A 20,856-nucleotide genomic window follows, 5' to 3' on the forward strand; every position below is an offset into this window, starting at 1 on the left:
CTTCCTATTTTTTTTCTTTCTCTACTGGTCCCATCATTCTCATAGTCATCCATAACTGAAACTTGAAAGTCATTTTAATCTCTATTACTGACTTTCCTGGCTTCCTTTAAGTCCCAACTAAAATCAGGAAACCTTTTCAAACTCTTCTTAATATTAGGACTGTCTATTAATTACTTCTTATTTATCCTCTATATAGCTTGTTTGTATATATTTGTTTATTTGCTAGTTCCCCCTATTAGATTGTGAGATCCTTAACGGCATGTGACTACTTTTGCTTCTTTTTGTATCCCTATCCAATGCTTAGAACATTGCCTGGTAGGGGGCAGCTAGGTGGTGCAGTGGATAAAGCACCAGCCCTGGATTCAGGAGGACCTGAGTTCAAATCTGGTCTCAGATATTTAACACTTACTAGCTGTGTGTGACCCTGGGCAAGACACTTAACCCTCATTGCTCTGCAAAAAAAGAACATTGCCTGGCACATAGTAGACACAACAAATACTTATTGATTCTTCCTTCCACCTCCCACTACCCAGGATCTTATATGTAATATATGCTTAGTACATGTTTGATGCTGAAGACAATAATGAGTAAAATATGGGAGTTAGGACAGAGTGTTTTACTGTGAAGACTAGTAAATGATACTCTTCAATGAGCAATGTTAATATAAGGGACAGTAGAATGTGATTAATTCATGTTTTTTGAAAGTTGAAAATTTTCAATAGGCATATAGTCACCATTAGCTTTGCCATCTTTAGTTCACCTCAGTGAAGACTTATGCAAATCAAATTTTTCTGGGGCAACCTTAGCCCACATTTTATAATTTAATTAATAACTTTTCTGAATTCAAGGTATGTCTTCATGATATATGTGCACTTTTATGTATACTTTATACATCTCCTTGCAATTATTTAATACACTGAAGATATTCTTTCATCTTATAGAATTGGGATCCCATCTTTCATCACTATAAAAACAACAATTTTTTTAAGTGTTTTTTCTTCAAACCCTGGAACACCCGTACTCAGATAATTCAAAGAAATATAAATCTTGAGGTTTAAAAATGTATTAGAAGATGGGGCAGCTAGGCGGCACAGTGGATAAAGCACCGGCCCTGAATTCAGGAGTACCTGAGTTCAAATCTGGTCTCAGACACTTGACACTTACTAGCTGTGTGACCCTGGGCAAGTCACTTAACCCCCATAGCCCCGCAAAAAAAAAAATGTATTAGAAGATAATGTCATTGAAACCTATCAAAGTTATATATGGGCAATTGATGTCAACTTAGAAGGGCAAAAAAGAAAAGAAGATGGGAAAATAAAGGAAGAAGATGGAAAACATTTTGTTCATTTTAAAATTTTAAAATTATGATAAATGAGCCCATTACTATAAGAAACAAAAAAAGTCTTAGGTTGCAGAGTTTAGAAAAAATTTAATTTTGGCAAATGACTTAAGTAATTAGAAATATAATAATATTTCTTGGTGTGCTGTGTCACATTGAAATGGAATTGCTGACAATGTAGCTACTGAGGTTTCAAAAATGTAGTTAGTGGGCTTTGTTTTTTGATCCAAATACATCAATTCTATGAGGGGCATCCATACTTAAGAAGCATTATCTTTTTTTTTTTTTTTTTTTTTGGTGAGGCAATTGGGGTTAAGTGACTTGCCCAGGGTCACACAGCTAGTAAGTGGTAAGTGTCTGAGGCCGGATTTGAACTCAGGTACTCCTGAATCCAGGGCCAGTGCTCTATCCACTGCACCATCTAGCTGCCCCTAAGAAGCATTATCAAGTAAATAAATTGTATGCCAAGGGAATCAGAACTCTGCTTTTTCTTCATGTTAGAAAAATAGACTATTATAAGTGTAAGAGACTAAAATAGGTACAAGAAATTAACCAACCAGAAAAAAGCCAGATCTTACACAAGTTTACATTTAGTGAGTGTGGCCAAAACAAGGCTACTATGGACATCCTCAACACTTCTGCCTCTTTTAAGTACATGATTAATTCCTTGGCAAGATTATCTCTTTTATAAGATAAGAATTCAATCTGTGGATGTTCTCTTTCATTATTTTCTGCATAAAACCATTCCTGATTCTCCATATATATATATCCCTATATATGTGTGTGTATATGTATGCATTTCATATATACACACATATATGTATATATATGTATATGTGTGTATTTATTCACTTTATATTTATGTTGTACATTTTTTTTAAATTTGTTAAATTTCCCATTAAAATGTAAGCTCTTTGCAACTAGGGATTGTTTTATCTTTGTACTTATTTACACAGTGCTAAGTACAATGTCTGAAACATAGTAGTTGTATAATTAATAGTTGTTGGTTAAGACTACATTTAATTTAAATCCAGAGCTATGCTCTTCAATTTAATCTTTATAAAGAAGAGCAGAGACAGTAAAAATGGAGATAATCTGGAAATGAGTAAACATGAAATGAGAGATAATAGCAAAAGGAGGCAGTGAAGGATTACTGAGAAGTTCCTAGAAAACTGAATTCTTGCATCAGATAGGAGTTACTAAAATAAAGGGAACTTTCTGGATCTAGTGGAGCTAGGCTTGAGAATCAAAAAAGAGACAGAGTCACAATGTGGAGAATCAAATTTGGCTATGGACATAGAGTTATATGGACCATGCAAGTCCATTGAAAGGGAAGTAACTCTCTAGTGGCTATGCGTTTCATTTTTGCTGGGTACACTCAATCCCAGGGTAATGATATGTCTGGAAAATTTTAATGGCGTGCAAGGGAGGAAGAGAGTTTTCATGGATGTTTATGTAATTGGGTATAGTTTTTTTTTAATTTTTGTTGAGTTTGTTTATTCTATATTGCTATATTGTTAATTTAAAGGCTTTCATTGGAACTGAGGGTTTTTCCCTTATTTTTATTGATTGGCAGCATGCAACATAGAGTATAGTACTTGAATTCAGGAACAACAGAGGACAAATCCCCACTTAGACCATATGGCCTTGGTCAAGTCATTTAACCTCTGCCAGCCTTAATTGTCCCATTTGTAAAATGTAGATAATAATAGAATACACTTACAGGGTTGTTGTGAAGATTATACACATGCACATATATGTGTGAGTTTAAGTGAATGTATATATACACACACATATATACATATACATACATATATGTATTGTATATGTCTGTATACATTATATTTATATATCTCTTATATCTTAATATTATATAATGCACGTAAAATTATTTAGCAAACCTCAAAGCACTATATAAATGCTAGCTACTATTATTACTATTTTATGGAGAGTGATACATGAGCCAAATTCTGCTGTTCTTAGGGGGAAGCTGGGTTTCCATGTAATAAAGCCAGAGTTTCATTTATGAGCCACAGGTTGTGTCCTTTTTGGTGATGAAACTGTAATCTCATTGCGGTGGCTTCAAGGATTCTTGATATAAACCTGGAACCTTTGGGGGCTATACTTTTATTTCTAAGCTTCAAGTATGTTGATTTGCTATACTTGAAGCTATATGAAGGCAAGTAACTTATTTATTCCTTTGGGGTGTTTTAGGGGGATATATACTTCCCTATCTTTTGAGACCTTGAAATATGCTCTGCTGATGCAATCTAAAGGTGAAAAGAAGAACAAAGTTGTTTGAAGATATGCTGAATATAAAAATGTGGTTTTCATTTGGAAATTTATTAGAACTTGTCAACAGCTGTCTTCTTTCTTTATGGTTTTCCTAACCTGTTGGTACAAGAGTTTAATGACCAGGCAGCTTAAAGAAAGAATACAGAAAAGTTTAGCCTTGGTGGAGCTCACCATCATAACTCAAATAAAAATGTAATGACACCAGAACTTTAAAAGCTACTCTCTCTATGATATATTGTAAGACTGGCTTCAAATTGACTTCCTAGAGTGCCTTTAAATGTTCCCAATGACTTTCAGGAATACTTTTAATGCTGTTATAGGTATTTGTCTTGAATAACTTTGTTCTTAAAATTAGGCATTAGCGGGGCAGCTAGGTGGCACAATGGATAAAGCACTGGCCCTGGATTCAGGAGTACCTGAGTTCAAATCCGGCCTCAGATACTTGACACTCACTAGCTGGGTGACCCTGGGCAAGTCACGTAACCCCCATTACCCACAAAAAAATAGGCATTAGAACATCCAGTTAAGATGGCAAAGTGAGAAGTCCTAGAAGAGCCCAGTTCTCTCCATTAATATTTAAGGAAAGATGTAAAAGGACACCATAGGAAACAGTAATCAAGAAGACCAAAAGGAGACACAGTAGTAAATGACATTAGTAATGTACTGTTTGATAAATTCAAAGACTCCAGCTTCTGGGATAGTAATTCAGTATTTGACAAAAACTGCTGGGAAAACTGGAAGATAATATGGCATAAATTAGGCATAGACCAACATCTTACACTTTATACTAAAATAAGGTCAAAATGGGTACATGATTTAGACATAAGAGGTGATGCCATAGGTAAATTAGGAGAGGAAGGAATAATCTACTTTTCAGATCTTTGGAAAGGAGAACAATTTATGACCAAACAAGAGATAGAGAATATTATGAAATGCAAAATGGATGATTTTGATTAAATTAAATTAAAAAGTTTTGTACAAACAGAAGCAATTCATTGAAAATTAGAAGGGATGCAGAAAGCTGGGAAACAATTTTTATGGCCAGTATATCAGGAACTAAATCAAATTTATAAGAATCCAAGTCATTCCCCAATTGAGAAATGGTCAAAGGATACAAACAGGCAGTTTTCTGATGAAAAAATCAAAGCTATATATTCCCATATGAAAAAATGCTCTAAATCACTATTGATTAGAGAAATGCAAATTAAAACAACTCTGAGGTACCACCTGACACCTATCAGATTGGCTAAAATAACAAAAAAGGAAAATAATAAATGTTGGAGAAGCTGTGGGAAAATTGGACCACTAATGCATTGTTGGTGGAGCTGTGAACTGATCCAACCATTCTAGAGAGTAATTTGGAATTATGCCCAAAGGGCTATAAAGCTGTGCATACCCTTTGACCAAGAAATACCACTTTTGGGTCTTTTTCCCAAAGAGATCATGGAAAAGGAAAAAGGACCCACATGTATAAAAATATTTATAGCTGCTCTTTTTGTGGTGGCAAGGAATTAGAAATTGAGGGGTTGCTCATCAGTTGGGGAATGGCTGAACAAGTTGTGGTATATGAATATAATGGAATTCTATTGTGCTGTAAGAAACAATGAGCAGGAGGAGTTCAGAGAAATCTGGAAGGACTTATATGAACTGATGATGAGTGAGATGAGCAGAACCAGAATAACATTATACACAGTATCATCAACATTATGTGTTGATCAACTGTGATAGATTAGATTCTTCTCACCAATACAATGGTATAAGAAAATTCCAAAGGACTCATAACAGAAAAGACTCTCCAAATCCAGGAAAATAAAAAAGAACTGTGGAATATGGATGCTGATTGAACCATACTATTTTTTTTTGTTGTTTTTGGTGCTATTGTTTTTCTTTTTTGAGGTTTTTCCTTCTTTGCTCTGATTCTTCTCTTATAACATGACTAATGCAGAAATATGTTTAATGTAATTACATATATGTGTGCATATATATAGATGACCTGTATCAAATTACCTGCTATCTAGGGGAGGGAGAGAGGGAGAAAAACTTGAAATAGGAAATCTTATATAAAAAATGTTGAAAATTATTTCTACATGTAACTGGAAAATAATAAAATACTTTTATCAGGGAAAAAAAGAATACCTAAGATGAACACCAGTAAACCTCACCATCTAGTTGAGAATTGCACTAGTTGACTGTCAAAACCCTGAAAGACCTCAGAGCAGGAACTTTGCAAGTACTAAATTAGGTAAATAGTACCTGAATCCCTTGACCCTGAGCTGCCAGAGAAAAAGTTGAGATAACCACCATCAAGGAATCACTGCCCAAGGAGACAGAGCTAGGCAATGTGTATATGACACAGGATTTTCTATGAAGTTTGAAGCCAGGGCTCCTATCAGAAAAATTAGGGAAAAACTGAGTAAAGAAATGAAAGCAAAGGAAGAAAATTATTAAAAATCAATGAACTTGAAAAAAGAGACATAAAATATTGAAGAAAATAACACCTTAAAAACAGAATTGGCCAAATGGAAAAGGGATACAAAAGCTCACTAATGAACATAATGCCTTAAGACATCAAGAAACAATAAAATTAATTAAAAAGAACAAAAATTAGAAAAAAAATGGGAACTATCTCATATAAAAAACTGAGATAGAAAATATATTGAGGGAAAATAATTTAAGAATTACTGGACTATCTGAAAGCCATGGTAAAAGAAAGATCCTAGTTATCATATTTAAAATAACTGTGAAGGAAAACTAACCCAATAAATTAGAACCAGAGGATAAAGTAGAAATTTAAAGAATCTACTAATCAAATCCTAAAAGAGATCCCAAAACAAAAATTCCTAAGATTATTGTAGCCACATTCCTGAGTCTCATGTCAAAAATAAAATACTTCAATCAGCCAGAAAGAAACCACTCAAATACTGTAAAGCCCCAGTCAGGATCAAACAAATTTAGCACCTACCACATTAAAGGAGCAGAGGACTTGGAATATGGTATTCTGGAGTGTAAAAGTGCTGGCATTACAAGAAGAACCTATGCCACAAAAATAAGTATAATCCTTTAGGGAAAAAAATGGATATGTGAAAGAATAGAGGACTTTTAAGCATTCATAATGAAAAGAGCAAAGCTGAGTAGAAAATCTGACTTGTACAAGACCCAAGTGAATGAAAGAAAGGTATACATGAAAAAGACTCTACATAGAGAGAAGGTATGGGATTTAGTCAATTATGTTGGGATGATATTTTTAAAAATTGATGGCTGAGAAAGGGATTCACTGGGAGAAGGTCAACAGAGAAAAATAATGACAATTATCTCATATAAAAGAGGCATGCAATGAAAAACTTTTATGGGAGAGGGTAAATTGGTTGCAGGGAGAGCAACACTTGAACCTCACTCTGAACTGAATTCATTCAAAGGGGGAAGAATATATGTGTGAGCATACATGCATACATACATATATACATGCATATATTTATATATGCCAATATGCTATTAATTACAATAAAAGGTTATCAAAACATAGAACAAATATTCTTTGGAAACTAAAAAACCCTAATCTTAAAGAATGAATGGATAAAAGAAGAAATTATAGAAACAACCAATATTTTCATTAATGTTAATGACAACAGTGATGCAGTATACCTACCCAATTTTGTGGGATGCAGCCAAAGCTGTGCATATCAGAAAATGTATATTTCCAAATCCATACATCAATAAAAATAGAAATAGATAAATAAATTGAGCATGACAGTAAAAAAAACCTAGGAAAATGGAATAGGGTCACAGACAAGATGACAGAGGAAAGACAGTTACTCTCTGAAGCTTCCCCCAAGACCCATCTAAATACATACAAATAATTCCATAAGACAAATCCTGGAACAGAAGAACCCAAAAAAGGATGGGGAAAATGATTTTCCAGCCAAAGACAATTTTGAAGTTTGGCAGGAAAGGTCCATTGCCCCTAGGTGAAAGTCTCTCCCAGTTTTCCTGAAATCTGCCTGCTCATCATTTCTTATACCACGATAGTATTTCATTACATTCATATACCACAACTTGTTCAGCCATTCCTCAATTGAAGGATATTCCCTCAATTTCCAATTATTTGCTACCAGAAAGAGAGCTGATATAAATATTTTTGTACATGTGGGTCCTTTTCCCTTTTCTATGATCTCTTTGAGATACAGACCTAGTAGTGGTATTACTGGGTTAAAGGGTATGCACAGTCCCAAAGCACATTGGGCATATTTACAAATTGTTCTCCAGAATTGTTGGATCAGCTCAAAACTCCACCAACAATGAATTAGTATTCCAATTTTTCTACAGCTTCTCCTATATTTATTATCCTTTTTTTCATATTAGCCAATATGATAGGTGAGAGGTGGTATCTCAGAGTTATTTAATTTGCATTTTTCTAATCAACAGTAATTTAGAGCATTTTTTTCATATGGCAATAGATAGCTTTGATTTCTTCATCTGAAAACTGCCTGTTCATATCCTTTGTCCATTTCTCAATTGGGCAATGATTTGTATTCTTATAAATTTGATTTAGTTCCCTATGCATTTTAGAAATGAGGTTTTTATTATAAACACTGGCTGTAAAAATTGTTTCCCAGCTTTCTTCTTCCCTCCTAATTTTGGCTGTGTTGCTTCTCTTTCTACAAAAACTTTTAAATTTTATGTAATCAAAATGATTGGTTTTGATTTCATAATATTCTCTATCTCTTGCTTGGTCATAAATTGCTTTCCTCTCCATAGATGTGAAAAGTAAACTATTCCTTCCTCTCCTAATTTACCTATGGTATCACCCTTTATGTCTCAATCATGTACCCATTTTGACCTCATTTTGGTATAAGGTATAAGATGTTAGTCTATGCCTAATTTATACCATACCATCTTCCAGTTTTCCAGCAGTTTTTGTCAAATACTGAATTCCTATCCCAGAAGCTGGAGTCTGGATTTATCAAAAAGTCAATTACTATAGTAATTTACTACTGGTCTCCTGTGCCTAACCTATTCTATTGATCCACTACTCTATTTCTTAGACTGTATCAAATAGTTTTGATGACTGCCACTTTATAGTAGAGCTTTAGATTTGGTACAGATAGCCCACCTTCCTGTGCATTTTTTTTTCATTAGTTCCCTCATTATTCTTGACCTTTTGTTCTTCCAGATGAACTTTGTTATTATTATTTTCACTTCTATAAAATATTTTAGGTACTCTGATTGGTATGTCACTGAATAAGTAAATTAATATAGGGAGAATTGTCATTTTTATTATATTAGCTTGGCCTATCCATGAGCAATTGATATTTTTCCAATTATTTAGATCTGATTTTATTTGTGTTGTGTTTGTAAATGTGTTCACAGAGTTCCTGAGTTTGTGTTGGTAGGTAGACTCCCAAGTACTTTATATTGTCGACAGTTACTTTAAATAGGATTTCTTTTCCTATCTCTTGCTGCTGAGCTTTGTCAGTCATGTATAAGAATGTTGATGATTTGTGTGGATTTATTATAAATCCTGCAACTTTGCTAAAGTTGTTAATTGTTTCAAGTAGTTTTTTAGCTGTTTCTCTAAGTATACCATCATATAATCTGCAAAGAGTAATAGTTTTGTTTCTTCCTTGCCTATTTAAATTCCTTTAATTCATTTTTCTTCTCTTATTCCTAAAGCTAACATTTCTAGTACAATAATAAATAATTGAGGTGATAATGGACATCCTTGTTTCACCCCTCATCTTATTGGAAATGCCTCTAACTTATCCCCATTACATATAATGTTTGCTGATAGATTTAGGTAGATACTGCTTATTCTTTTAAGGAAAGCTCCATGTATTCCTATGCTCTCCAGTATATTTAATAGGAATACGTGCTGTATTTTGTCAAAAGCTTTCTCTGCATATATTGAGATAATCATATGATTTTGGTTAGTTTTGTTATTGATGTGGATGATTATGTTGATAGTTTTCCTAATATTTAACCAGCCTTGCATTCCTAGTATAAATCCCACTTGGTCATAGTGTATTATCCTGGTGATGAATTGCTGTAATCTTCTTGATAATATTTTATTTAAGATTTTTTCATTGATATTCATTAAGGAAATTGGTCTATAATTTTCTTTCTCTGTTTTGGCTCTTCCTGGTTTAAGTATCAACACCATATTTGTGTTATGAAAGGAATTTGGTAGAACTCCTTCTTCACCTATTTTTACAAATAATTTGTATAGTAATGGAATTAATTGTTCTTTGAATGTTTGGTAGAAGTCACTTTTAAAACCATTTGGCTCTAGAGAATTTTTCTTAGGGAGTTCACTGATGGCTTGTTCAATTTCTTTTCCTAAGCTGGGCTTATTTAAGTGTTTTATTTAATCTTCTGTAAATCTGGACACTTTAAATTTTGTAAACATTCATCCATTTCATTTAGATTGTCAAATTTATTGCCATATAGTTTAGTAAAATAGTTCCTAATTTTTGCTTTTTACCCCACTTCATTAATGGTGAAAACATCCCTTTCATTTTTGTTCGTTTTTGTTTTTGTTTGTTGTTTGTTTGTTTGTTTTTTGGGGGCAATGGGGGTTAAGTGACTTGCTCAGGGTCAAACAGCTAGTAAGTGTCTAGTGTCTGAGGCCAGATTTGAACTCAGGTACTCTGAATCCAGGGCCGGTGCTTTATTCACTGTGCCTCATAGCCACCCCACCACTTTCATTTTTGGTACAGGTAATTTGGTTTTCTTCTTTATTTTTTTAATCAAATTAAATAAAGTGTTATGTATTTTATTGATTTTTTTCATAAAACTAGCTCTTAAATTTATTGATTAATTCTATAGTTTTCTTACTTTTCATTTTATTAATCTCTCCTTAGATTTTCAGGATTTCTAATTAACATTTAATTGGGGACTTTTAATTTGTTCTTTTTCTAGCTTTTTTAGTCACATGCTCAATTCATTGATCTCCTCTTTCTATATTTTATTAATGTAAGCATTTAGAGATATAAATTTTCCCCATAAATTTTGGTATGTTGTCTCATTATTGTCATTCTCTTGGATTAAGTCTTTGTTTCTATGATTTTTTTGTTTAACTCACTCATTCTATAGGCTGAGATTATTTAGTTTCCAATTAATTTTCAGTTTATCTTTCCATGCCTCTTTATTAAATGTAATTTTTATTACATCATGATCTGAGAAGGATGCATTTATATTTCTATCTTTCTACATTTGACTGTGAGATGTTTGTGTCCTAATACATGGTCAATTTTTGAGTATGTACCATGTACCACTGAGAAAGAGGTATATTCCTTTCTATCACCATTCAATTTTCTCCAGATATCTATCATATCTAACTTTTCTAACATTCTATTCACCTCTTAAACTTCTTTCTTACATATTTTGTGGTTAGATTTATCTAGTTCTGAGAGGGGAAGATTTAGATCCCCCACTAGGATAGTTTTACTGTCTATTTCCTCTTATAACTCATTGAACTTCTCTAAGAATCTGGATGCATACTTGATGCATATATGTTTAGTATGGATATTACTTCATTATCTACATGTAGTTTCCTTCCTTATCTCTTTTTATCAGATTTAATTTTGCTTTTGTTTTGTCTGAAATAAGGATTGCTACCTCTGCTTTTTTTTTTTACTTCAGTTGAAGCATAATATATTCTGCTCCAACCTTTTACCTTTACTCTGTGTGTTTTTCTCTGCTCCAAATGTGTCTCTTGTAAACAGCATATTGTAAGATTCTGGTTTTTAATCCACTCTGCTATTTGCTTCTGTTATGTGGGAGAGTTTATCCCATTTACATTCACAGTTATGATTACTGTCTATTTCCCTCCATCCTCTTTCCCCCTTTGTTTGTACTCTTTTTTCTTCTTTCACCCTATTCTTCCTCACTAGTGTTTGGCTTCTGAGCACTGACTCACTCAATCTGCCCTCCCTTTTATCAGCTGCCCTTCCTTTTCCCCCTGCTTCTGCCCTCCCTTCTTTCAATACCACCATTTTCCCCTTCCCCTTTCACTTCCTTAAAGAGTAAGCTAAGTTTCTTTATACAATTGGAAGTATATATCATTCCTTCACTGAACCAAATCTGATGAGAGTAAGGTTGAAACAATGCTCACCCCTCCCTTATTTACCTCTACTGTAAAGGGTTTACTGAAGTAAAAAAAAAAACAGGGATAGAAATCCTTATTTCAGAAAAAATATTTATAGCAGTTCTTTTCTTGCATCAAGACTTTGAAATTGATGGTATGCTCATTAATTGGGGAACAATGAAAATAATGAGGTTTGTGATTATAATGTAACACTATTGTGCTATAAGAAATGATGATTAGGATGCTCTCAGAAAAACCTGGAAAGACATGAGCTGATGAAAAGTGAAACATACTGTATACAAAGTAACAGTAACATTGTAAGATCATTAGCTCTAAATGACTTGACTATTCTCAGCAATACAATGATCCAAGACAACTCTGAAAGACCTATGACAAAAAATGGTATCCATCGCTAGAGAAAGAACTAATGGTCTCTGAATACATATTGAAGCATATTTTTTACTTTATTTTTTTCTTTAGGTTTTTTTTGTCTGTTTCATTTTACAACTTGAGTAATATGGAAGTGTTTTGTATGACTACATATGTATAACTCATATTGATTGCTTGCCTTCTTAAAGGGGAAGGGCTGGGGAGGAAGCAAGGAAGAGAATTTGGGACACAAGGTTTTAAAAATGGATGTTGAAAATTGGTTTTACATATAAGTGTGGGAAAATAAAATCCTAAACAAACAAACAAACAAATAAACTAGAAAAAGAACAAATTGAAAATTTCCCATTAAACAGCAAAATAGAAATTCTGAAAATGAAAGGAGAAATTAAGAAAACTGTGAGCAGCTAGGTGGTGTAGTAGATAGAGCACCAGCCCTGGAGTCAGGAGGACCTGAGTTCAAATCTGACCTCAGACAATTGACACTTACTAGCTGTGTGACCCTGGGCAAGTCACTTAAGTCCAATTGTCTCACCAAAAAAAAAAGAAAAAAAAAGAAAACCAAAAGAAAACCAAAAGAAAAAAGCATCAAATTAATAAATAATACTAGGGGATAGTTTTATTGGGGGAAAAGTTAAACTATTGCTAATTTTTTTTTAAAGAAAGAAATCCCAAATTACCAGTATCAAAAATGTAAAGGATGTATGAACCACTAATGAAGATGAGATCAAAGCAATTATTAGGAGTTATTTTGCCCAATTATATCAGTAAAAATGATAATTTAAATGAAATGGATGAATATCTATAAAAATACAAATTGCCCAGATTTATAGAAGAGGAAATAGAAGTCATAAATAGACCAATTTTGGAAAAAAGAAATTGACAAAGCCATAAATTAGCTCTTTAAAAAAAAATCATGGGAGGTGCAGCTAGGTGGCGCAGTGGATAAAACACCGGCCCTGGAGTCAGGAGTACCTGAGTTCAAATCCGGCCTCAGACACTTAACACTTAATAGCTGTGTGACCCTGGGCAAGTCACTTAACCCCAATTGCCTCACTAAAAAAAAAAAAAAATCACTGGGACCACATGGATTTTCAAGTGAGTTCTACTGAACATTTAATGAACAATTAATCCCAATACAACATAAATTATTTGGGAAAAATAAGTAGAAGACTTACCCAATTCCATTTATGACATAAATATGATTTTGATATTGTAACCAAAGAGATCAAAAACAAAGAAAGAAAATTATGGACAAATTTTTCTAATGAATATTAATGCAAAACAATTAATAAAATACTACTAAGGAGACTATAGCACTATATTACAAAGATCTTGCACTATGACCAAGTGAGATTTACACCAAGAGTGCTTGGATGGTTCAAGGTTAGGAAAACTATAAGCATACTTGACCATATCAGTAACAAAAACAACAAAAATCATATGATTATCCCAACAGATGTAGGAAAAGCTTTTGACATCCTATTAAAATCACTATTAAAAGCACTAGATAACAAAGGAATAAATGGAGCCTTTCTTTGTTTTGTTGTTGTTGTTTGGGGTGGGGTATTTGGTTTCTTGGTTTTTTGTCTTATGGGGCAATGAGGGTTAAGTGACTTGCCCAGGGTCACACAGCTAGTGTCAAGTGTCTGAAGCTGGATTTGAACTCAGGTCCTCCTGAATCAAGAGCCAGTGCTTTATCCACTGCACTACCTAGCTGCCACTGGAGCCTTTCTTAAAATGAATAAGTTGTATCTATTTACAATCAAGAGAAAATGCTATCTGCAATGGGGAAAAGGTGAAATCTTTCCAACAAGACCAGAAGAGAAGGAAGGATGTCTGTTGTCACCACTGTTATTCAAGTTTGTATTGGAAATGCTAGCTATAGCATTAATACAAGAAAAATAAATTGAAGTAATAAAAATAGGCAATGAAGAAAGAAGACACAAAACTATCACTTTTTATAGATAATATGATGATATACTTAGAGGACCCTAGAGAATCAACTAAAAACCAATTGAAACAAATAACTTCAGCAACATTTCAGGATATAAAGTTAACCCACATAAATAATCATCATTTCTATATATTACCATCAGATTGGAACAAACACAAACCAATTATTCCATGAGGCAACAAGATGTGGTAAAACAAAGTAAAAAAAACCACACACAATAAAATAGACCATAATGTATGTAGGATATCTCAAAGCAAAATAAAACCAATTGAGCTGGAAAATAGATCATGGAGAAGTTAAATAGCCATCATTGGATTATGTGAAAGCCATGACAAAACAAAAGGGCCTAGACATCCTATTTCTGGAAATATTAAAAACTGACCAAATCTTTTAGAACCAGAAGGTAAAACAGAAATAGAAAAACAATCCACCAGTCACCTCCTGAAAGAAATCCCAAATTGAAAATTACTTTAAATATGATAGCCAAAATCCAGAGCTTTCAGGTCAAAGAAAAAAATACCACAAGCAGTCAGAAAGAAAGAATTCAATTATTGAGGAGCCACAGTCAGGCTCACACATGATTTAGCAGCCACTACTCTAAAGGAGCAGAAAGTTTAGAATATAAACACCATGCCACCCTTTGCAAAGGCAAAGGGTATAGGTTTATCTCCAAGAATAACTTACCAGTAAAAGTAAGTTAAATCCTACAGGGGGGAAATGAGACTTTAATGAAACAGAGGACTCCCCGAGAATTCCCCATGAAAAAAACATGGATGTTATAACAGGTAACTATGTGATAATACTTAAGAGGCACCAAAAGGATTTTGTCCTCCTCCTTTTGTGATTAAATTCTAATGCTAATACAAACAAAAATAGCAAAAATTTGTTCATTTAGTCAAAAGTGGCCTATTTTAAGTATGGTAATAAATCTTAGAGACAAAGACATACTTATCCCCTAAGCAATTAGCTGAAGTGGATAAAGTGCTAGACTGGGAGTCAGGAAGAGCTGTGTTCAAATCCTGGTTCAGATACTTATGTTTAATACTTAAAAGATGTGTGATGGTATGCAATTTTCTTAACGTCTCTTGTGTCATCTGTAAAATGAAATCAAATGAGATAACATATGCCAAGTGTATTGCAACTTTAAAGCCCTCTATAAGTGCTAGCTATTATTATTCAGTTAGTCATTCAACCTTTAGTAAAAATTCAATTTCATTAGCTCAATTTCCTTGGGCTTCTGAATGAAGGAATGTAAATTTTGAGGGAATTCAAGGAGACAAGAGGAGTGATCTTAGAGCATTTAGCACAGTTCATAGTGAGGCTGGAACTAAAGAATCCATGCCATTTGGTAGCATGAGGGCAGTGGTAACCTTAAGGGAAGGAGACAGAGGACATCTGAAAGAAGATACAGAAAAAGTGATAGAAAATGTCCCTATTGAGGAAATGATAAAGTCTGATAAATACATGGCTATTGCAAGAAACAAAATTGTTCAAAAATTACAGAAATTTCCAAATAGAGACAGAATATGACAATGTGACTATGTGCCATGCCACAAGTCACAAAAGGTTAAGGTATTAAAAAGTTTGAGATAAGCATGTATCAGTGGCCTGGGAACTCTCATGTCAACTCCTCTGACAACCTGTGGACCATGATCAAGATAAGACCTGGAAAAATACAAAGTTTATTTGAGATATATTTCATATCCAATGTGATAAAAGTATGATTTTATGTAGTTAATGTTCAGTCATTATTCAGTTATGTTCACTTTTTTGTAACCCCATTTTGGGGTTTTCTTGGCAAAGATACTGGAGTGGTTTGCCATTTCCTTCTCAAAGTCATTGTACAGATGAGGAACTGAGACAAACAGGGTTAAATGACTTGCCCAGGGTCACACAGCTAGTATATGTCTGAGGCTGCATTTGAACTGATGAAGATGAATCTTCTGGAAGTTAGGACCAGCATTCTATCCACCATGGTACCTTACTGTCAAATGCAGTTTCATAATAAAGAATTAAAGCATGTATCTTAAAATCTTGTGCATGTAAAACAAGTGACTGAGGCAAAAGGGAGGCATATTAAATTTAAAGTTATTTTAAAGATCTAAAAAAGATTTATTGTATATTAATACATTTAATTATTTTACTTTGTCCCAATTAATTGGCACACCACTGTAGCTGTATCCCATTATTAAGTAAGATTAAAGTAGGTAGAGGTCAGGATGCATATTAACCATACTGTGTGTCATATGTCGATTAGTGTGAGGTTTCAATAAAAAACATCAACAATAAATATAAGAATTTCAAAGGCCTTTAAGAAGACTGGTAGGCCCCTCCAGGCATGTACTATGAAGGGCAAGCAGTTTTTGAAAGAGAAAAAATGACTTGGAAAAGTGAGTCTGATATGCTGGCACACCTTTCCTCTCCACTTCCAGCAGTCTTTACTCAGCATTTCAGGTCAGTGTAGCTGCACGGCATCTCCTCCTGGATTGGAGGAGCAGTTGTGTATGTGGCTATTTTTGACAGTTGAGTGTACTGGGACAGCCCCTCCACTGAGCAACTTATTAGAAATTCAGCCTCTCTATTTAACCTATAATTCTAGTCATTTGTGAAGCTGCCAGTTAGGTATCAGAGCCACCTGGGGCAATTTCTCTGGAAAGCTGCTGTTAGGGCAGTTCCCTTAGACTCATTGACAGGCAGCTCTTTTTTTTTTAACTTTTTTCCCACCCTAAAGCAGCCTCTGACTACCAATTGCAAAAGTCCCAAGCTATATTACTGACGGCCATCTTGGTGCGGGAGCTCTGAGTGACTCTGCTAATTATTTAACTTGACCTGAGTTTCTAGTTATAGATTCCCAGGGTGAATATTGATCTTCTGAAAAAAAAAGAAAACACAATATGAATTTTATAAGGAAAATTAAATGCCTTTCCTCTGATAACATTACTTCCCTTTTCTCCACCTGTCTAAAAAAACACTAACTTTCCTCCAAGAGGCCTTCTTTCTTTAACTTTAATTTTTCTAAAACTAAATAATTTGTTAATTAATAAGCATTTATTTTGTCTCCCTCTCCCACCTTCCGCACCCCACACTGAGAAAGAAAAGAAAACCAAACTTTTGTAACAAATATGCATAATCAAACAAAATAAATTTCTACACTGGTCATGTCCAAACATGTCTCATTTATATCTTGAATCGATCACTGCTCTCTCAATTGATGGTTTCATCATCAGTCCCCCTGAATCCTTTTCCTTAACTTTATTTCATGTGTCTTCTGGCCCATTGTCTTCTTACCTTTAATGCTGGGAATAATAATCCCCTAATTTTCCCAATGAGGAAGATATAAGAAGTTCTTTGGTCAAAGTCATAATTGTCAATTCTGGCACAAGGACAAATACCACAGAACAGCCTGAGGAAACATATGCACACACATACAAACAAATGCTTTGAAATCAATTTTTTAAGACAAATACAATTGGCTACTGACAGAGGGGAAAGGGTGGTGAGAACTTGAAAGAGATTTCAGATCTCTGGTTACAATTTTCCCTGTGGAAGGAAAGACTGGTATAATTCCCTATAGAAGGGAGACAAGGACTAAACAGGGTCCCCTGATAAAATGAAATCCTAGAACACTGCTAGGAATCTACAATAGATACTAATGCCAATAAAGCAAGGAAGGTTATGACAGGCAGGCTTGAAAGGAGTTTGAAAGCCTTAGAATTCCATGACCAGTGAATACTGGCTTTCAGTTTTACAGGTGGCTTTTGGAAATACATATAGTCACTCACTCTCTCTCACACACACACACACACACACATATGGAGAGAGAGAGAGAGAGAGAGAGAGAGAGAGAGAGAGAGAGAGAGAGAGAGAGAGAGAGAGAGAGAGAGAGAAAGTAGTAGAGCAGTATATGATGACATCTCTTCAGGCCATTTCATGAACACTGATGCTTCACTCACTTTAGTAATCAGAACATTTTGCACAAAACAATTCCAGGAGGTGGTTTATTAGTATTTCTCATTTGTTCTGGTGTTTCTTGTCTTCTTAAAATACCTGAACATGAAGGAGTGCCATTCATTTCTCTATCTCCCATATAAAGCTAATTATCACAACAGTTTTGAATAGGGCAAGTCTGGGGTGCTAAACTGATCAGTGGTATCATCAGAGTTCAATTTACCATTATTTCAAGGGTGCATCTCAGGGCACAGAGAGTATACTCTCTGTACACAACCTTGATTGATGTTCCCTTACTTTGCCTTTACCCCTTTGTCACAGAATAAACATTGGGTTGAATTTTGAAAAGCTTATTATTTTTAGCATTATCATTATATTAATAATTATTATTATAGAATTACTATTAATTATTCTAGTCCTTCCTTTCCCTCACTTGGCCCAACTTCTTCTAAGTGCCAGTTCTGATGAAACCCATATTGACTAATTTGAATCTATTTTTTCAATAAATGTAAACCAAAAGGGAAAATCTGGAAAATATCCAAAGAAGGAGAATTTAGCACTGTGAAGAAGCAAACCCTATAACAGTGGGTGGCCAGAGCTCATGGGAAGACAGTAGCATATGTGGTAGAAATTTGACAGGAGATCCTTAGTAGATAATCAGTTCTTTGACATTCCAGTCTATTTAGGGAAGCAAGTGTGGCATGTGAGGCGGGGGGGTCAGGGTAGGGAGGTTTCATTAGCGCAAAGGTCACTGGTATGGGGCATGCATTTTTATGAGATGCTACAGCTAATTGTGAGACTCTTAGACTGTACTTTTTGCCGACTGTCAGCTTTCTTGGTTTAATGAGACAGCCTGTCTTCACAGCTCGCTAGCCAGTGCTGGGAGAATTGTGGTGATCACCCCTTCTGTGGCAACCAAGCTTGGATTTAAGGAAAATAAATTATACTAAGGTCAAGGGACTAATATTTGTTGTTTCATAAGTAGTTAAAATCTGCTATTTCAGCTTGTGAGGAAAAAGAAGACCTATATAACTCTTTATTATCAAACAAACTCTTAATATTGTGTTTTCTTTACTTATTTTAATTTTTTATGGTGGTTAAAGATTTGTGGACTCAATTCTCTGAAAGCAGGTCATAGAGGTGAAAGTACAAGGTATGGGTTAAAATTTTTGCGTGCTCATGAGCAAGGCACTTAATCAAGTTCCTTATTTATAAAATGAAGATGATAATAATATAATATATAAAATGGGAATGTTTAGGAAACTGTCCTAAATAATCTCCTACTAAAAATGCCTACTTCACAGAATTGTGAGACTCAACTGAATTTATACACATATATACACACATACATATATGTATACATATATATGTGTATAACATCCTACCTTTCCAGAAGTCACTCGCATACACCTTATGTTCCAATCAAATTGATCTGCCCATAAATGACATCCCATTGTAAAAAAAGAAAGAAGCAAGGAAGGAAGGAAGGAGGGAATGAAGGAAGGAAAAGAAAAAGAACGTGGGAAGCCTCTCTGGACAAAGAAACCAAGCTTTATTAAGAGAAACAAAGCGAGGGGAGGTGGTGTGTATCTACAATCCACCCAGTAGAGTTTAAGACCCTGAGATACAGAATCCACAGTTATTTATAGGCCACTTCATTCATGGATGGTACAACAATGTCCTCTAGAAGCTGATTCATGCAAGATTGCATTTTACACATCACTATGTCCTAACTTTGTGGCCTCCTAACTTTGTACTTTCAATAATGTCTCAATTAGGCCTTTGATGTCTCAACCAGTTCTTTACAGGACTTATTTACTTTATCATTTTAATATAAAGATTAATATATGTATGATTATTATGATCACATAGTTAAGATACACACTTTATAATGATTTAATTACACTTCTTATTCTAACACAGGAATTTCCCTGGGACTATATCATAGTTTGGTAACACAGAGTTTGTTTGTCTTGTTGGCTTTTTTTTTTACTTGGGACTATGTTCAAACTGTAAAAACCCAGCTATTCCTTATCCCAATGATTACAGTTGATACAAGATTAGCAGGATAATACATAGCAAAGCACTCAAGGCAGTGATTATTGATCTTTTTCCTTTGACCATTTTTCACATTTATGTCCTTGCACCTCCCATGTTGGGAAGAAATACTCTCCCACCTCTGCTTCTTGTAATTCTTCGGTCCTTTAAAATTTACTTATGATACCATTATAAAGCCTTTCCTAGTGACCCCAGTTGTTAGTAATTTCCCTTTTGCCCACAAAAATTATTTTCTCTTTTTGTTGTATATGTTTTTTATTTGTTTATCGGTTTGCCTATTATATCCTCCATTAGAACATTGACTCCTTGAAGGCAATTTTGTCTGGATGTGGTAATATCATGATTATCTTCAAGCCTCTTCGACTACTCCTTTTCCAGTTCCTTTATAGACCCCTGAACTTCCCCCCTGCTCATTAGACAAAGATATTCCCCAGGGTTCTGCCCTTGGCCTTCTTCTCTCTTTCTATGCATTTTTGGTGATCCTATATAAAAATTATTCACTTCTTGAAGGTAACTAACATTTTTTTAAAAAAATTCATCCCATACATCTCCCCAGAACTCAAATATCATTTCAAAGTGCTTGCTAGATGTTCTCACCTGAATTATCTTACCAAATCTCTAACCTCAAGATATCCAAAGATATAATTCATCCCTGAAATTTGACACCGTCAGCTTCCTATACACCCAGACTAATAATCTCAGAGTACTCCTTGATTTCTTTCTTTCCTTCAGTATCTCAGCATGTAATCAATATCCAAGTCCTAATGAGTCTAACTCCAAAAAATCTCT

This window comes from Dromiciops gliroides, chromosome 4, assembly GCF_019393635.1.
Source record: "Dromiciops gliroides isolate mDroGli1 chromosome 4, mDroGli1.pri, whole genome shotgun sequence".
Taxonomy (NCBI): domain Eukaryota; kingdom Metazoa; phylum Chordata; class Mammalia; order Microbiotheria; family Microbiotheriidae; genus Dromiciops; species Dromiciops gliroides.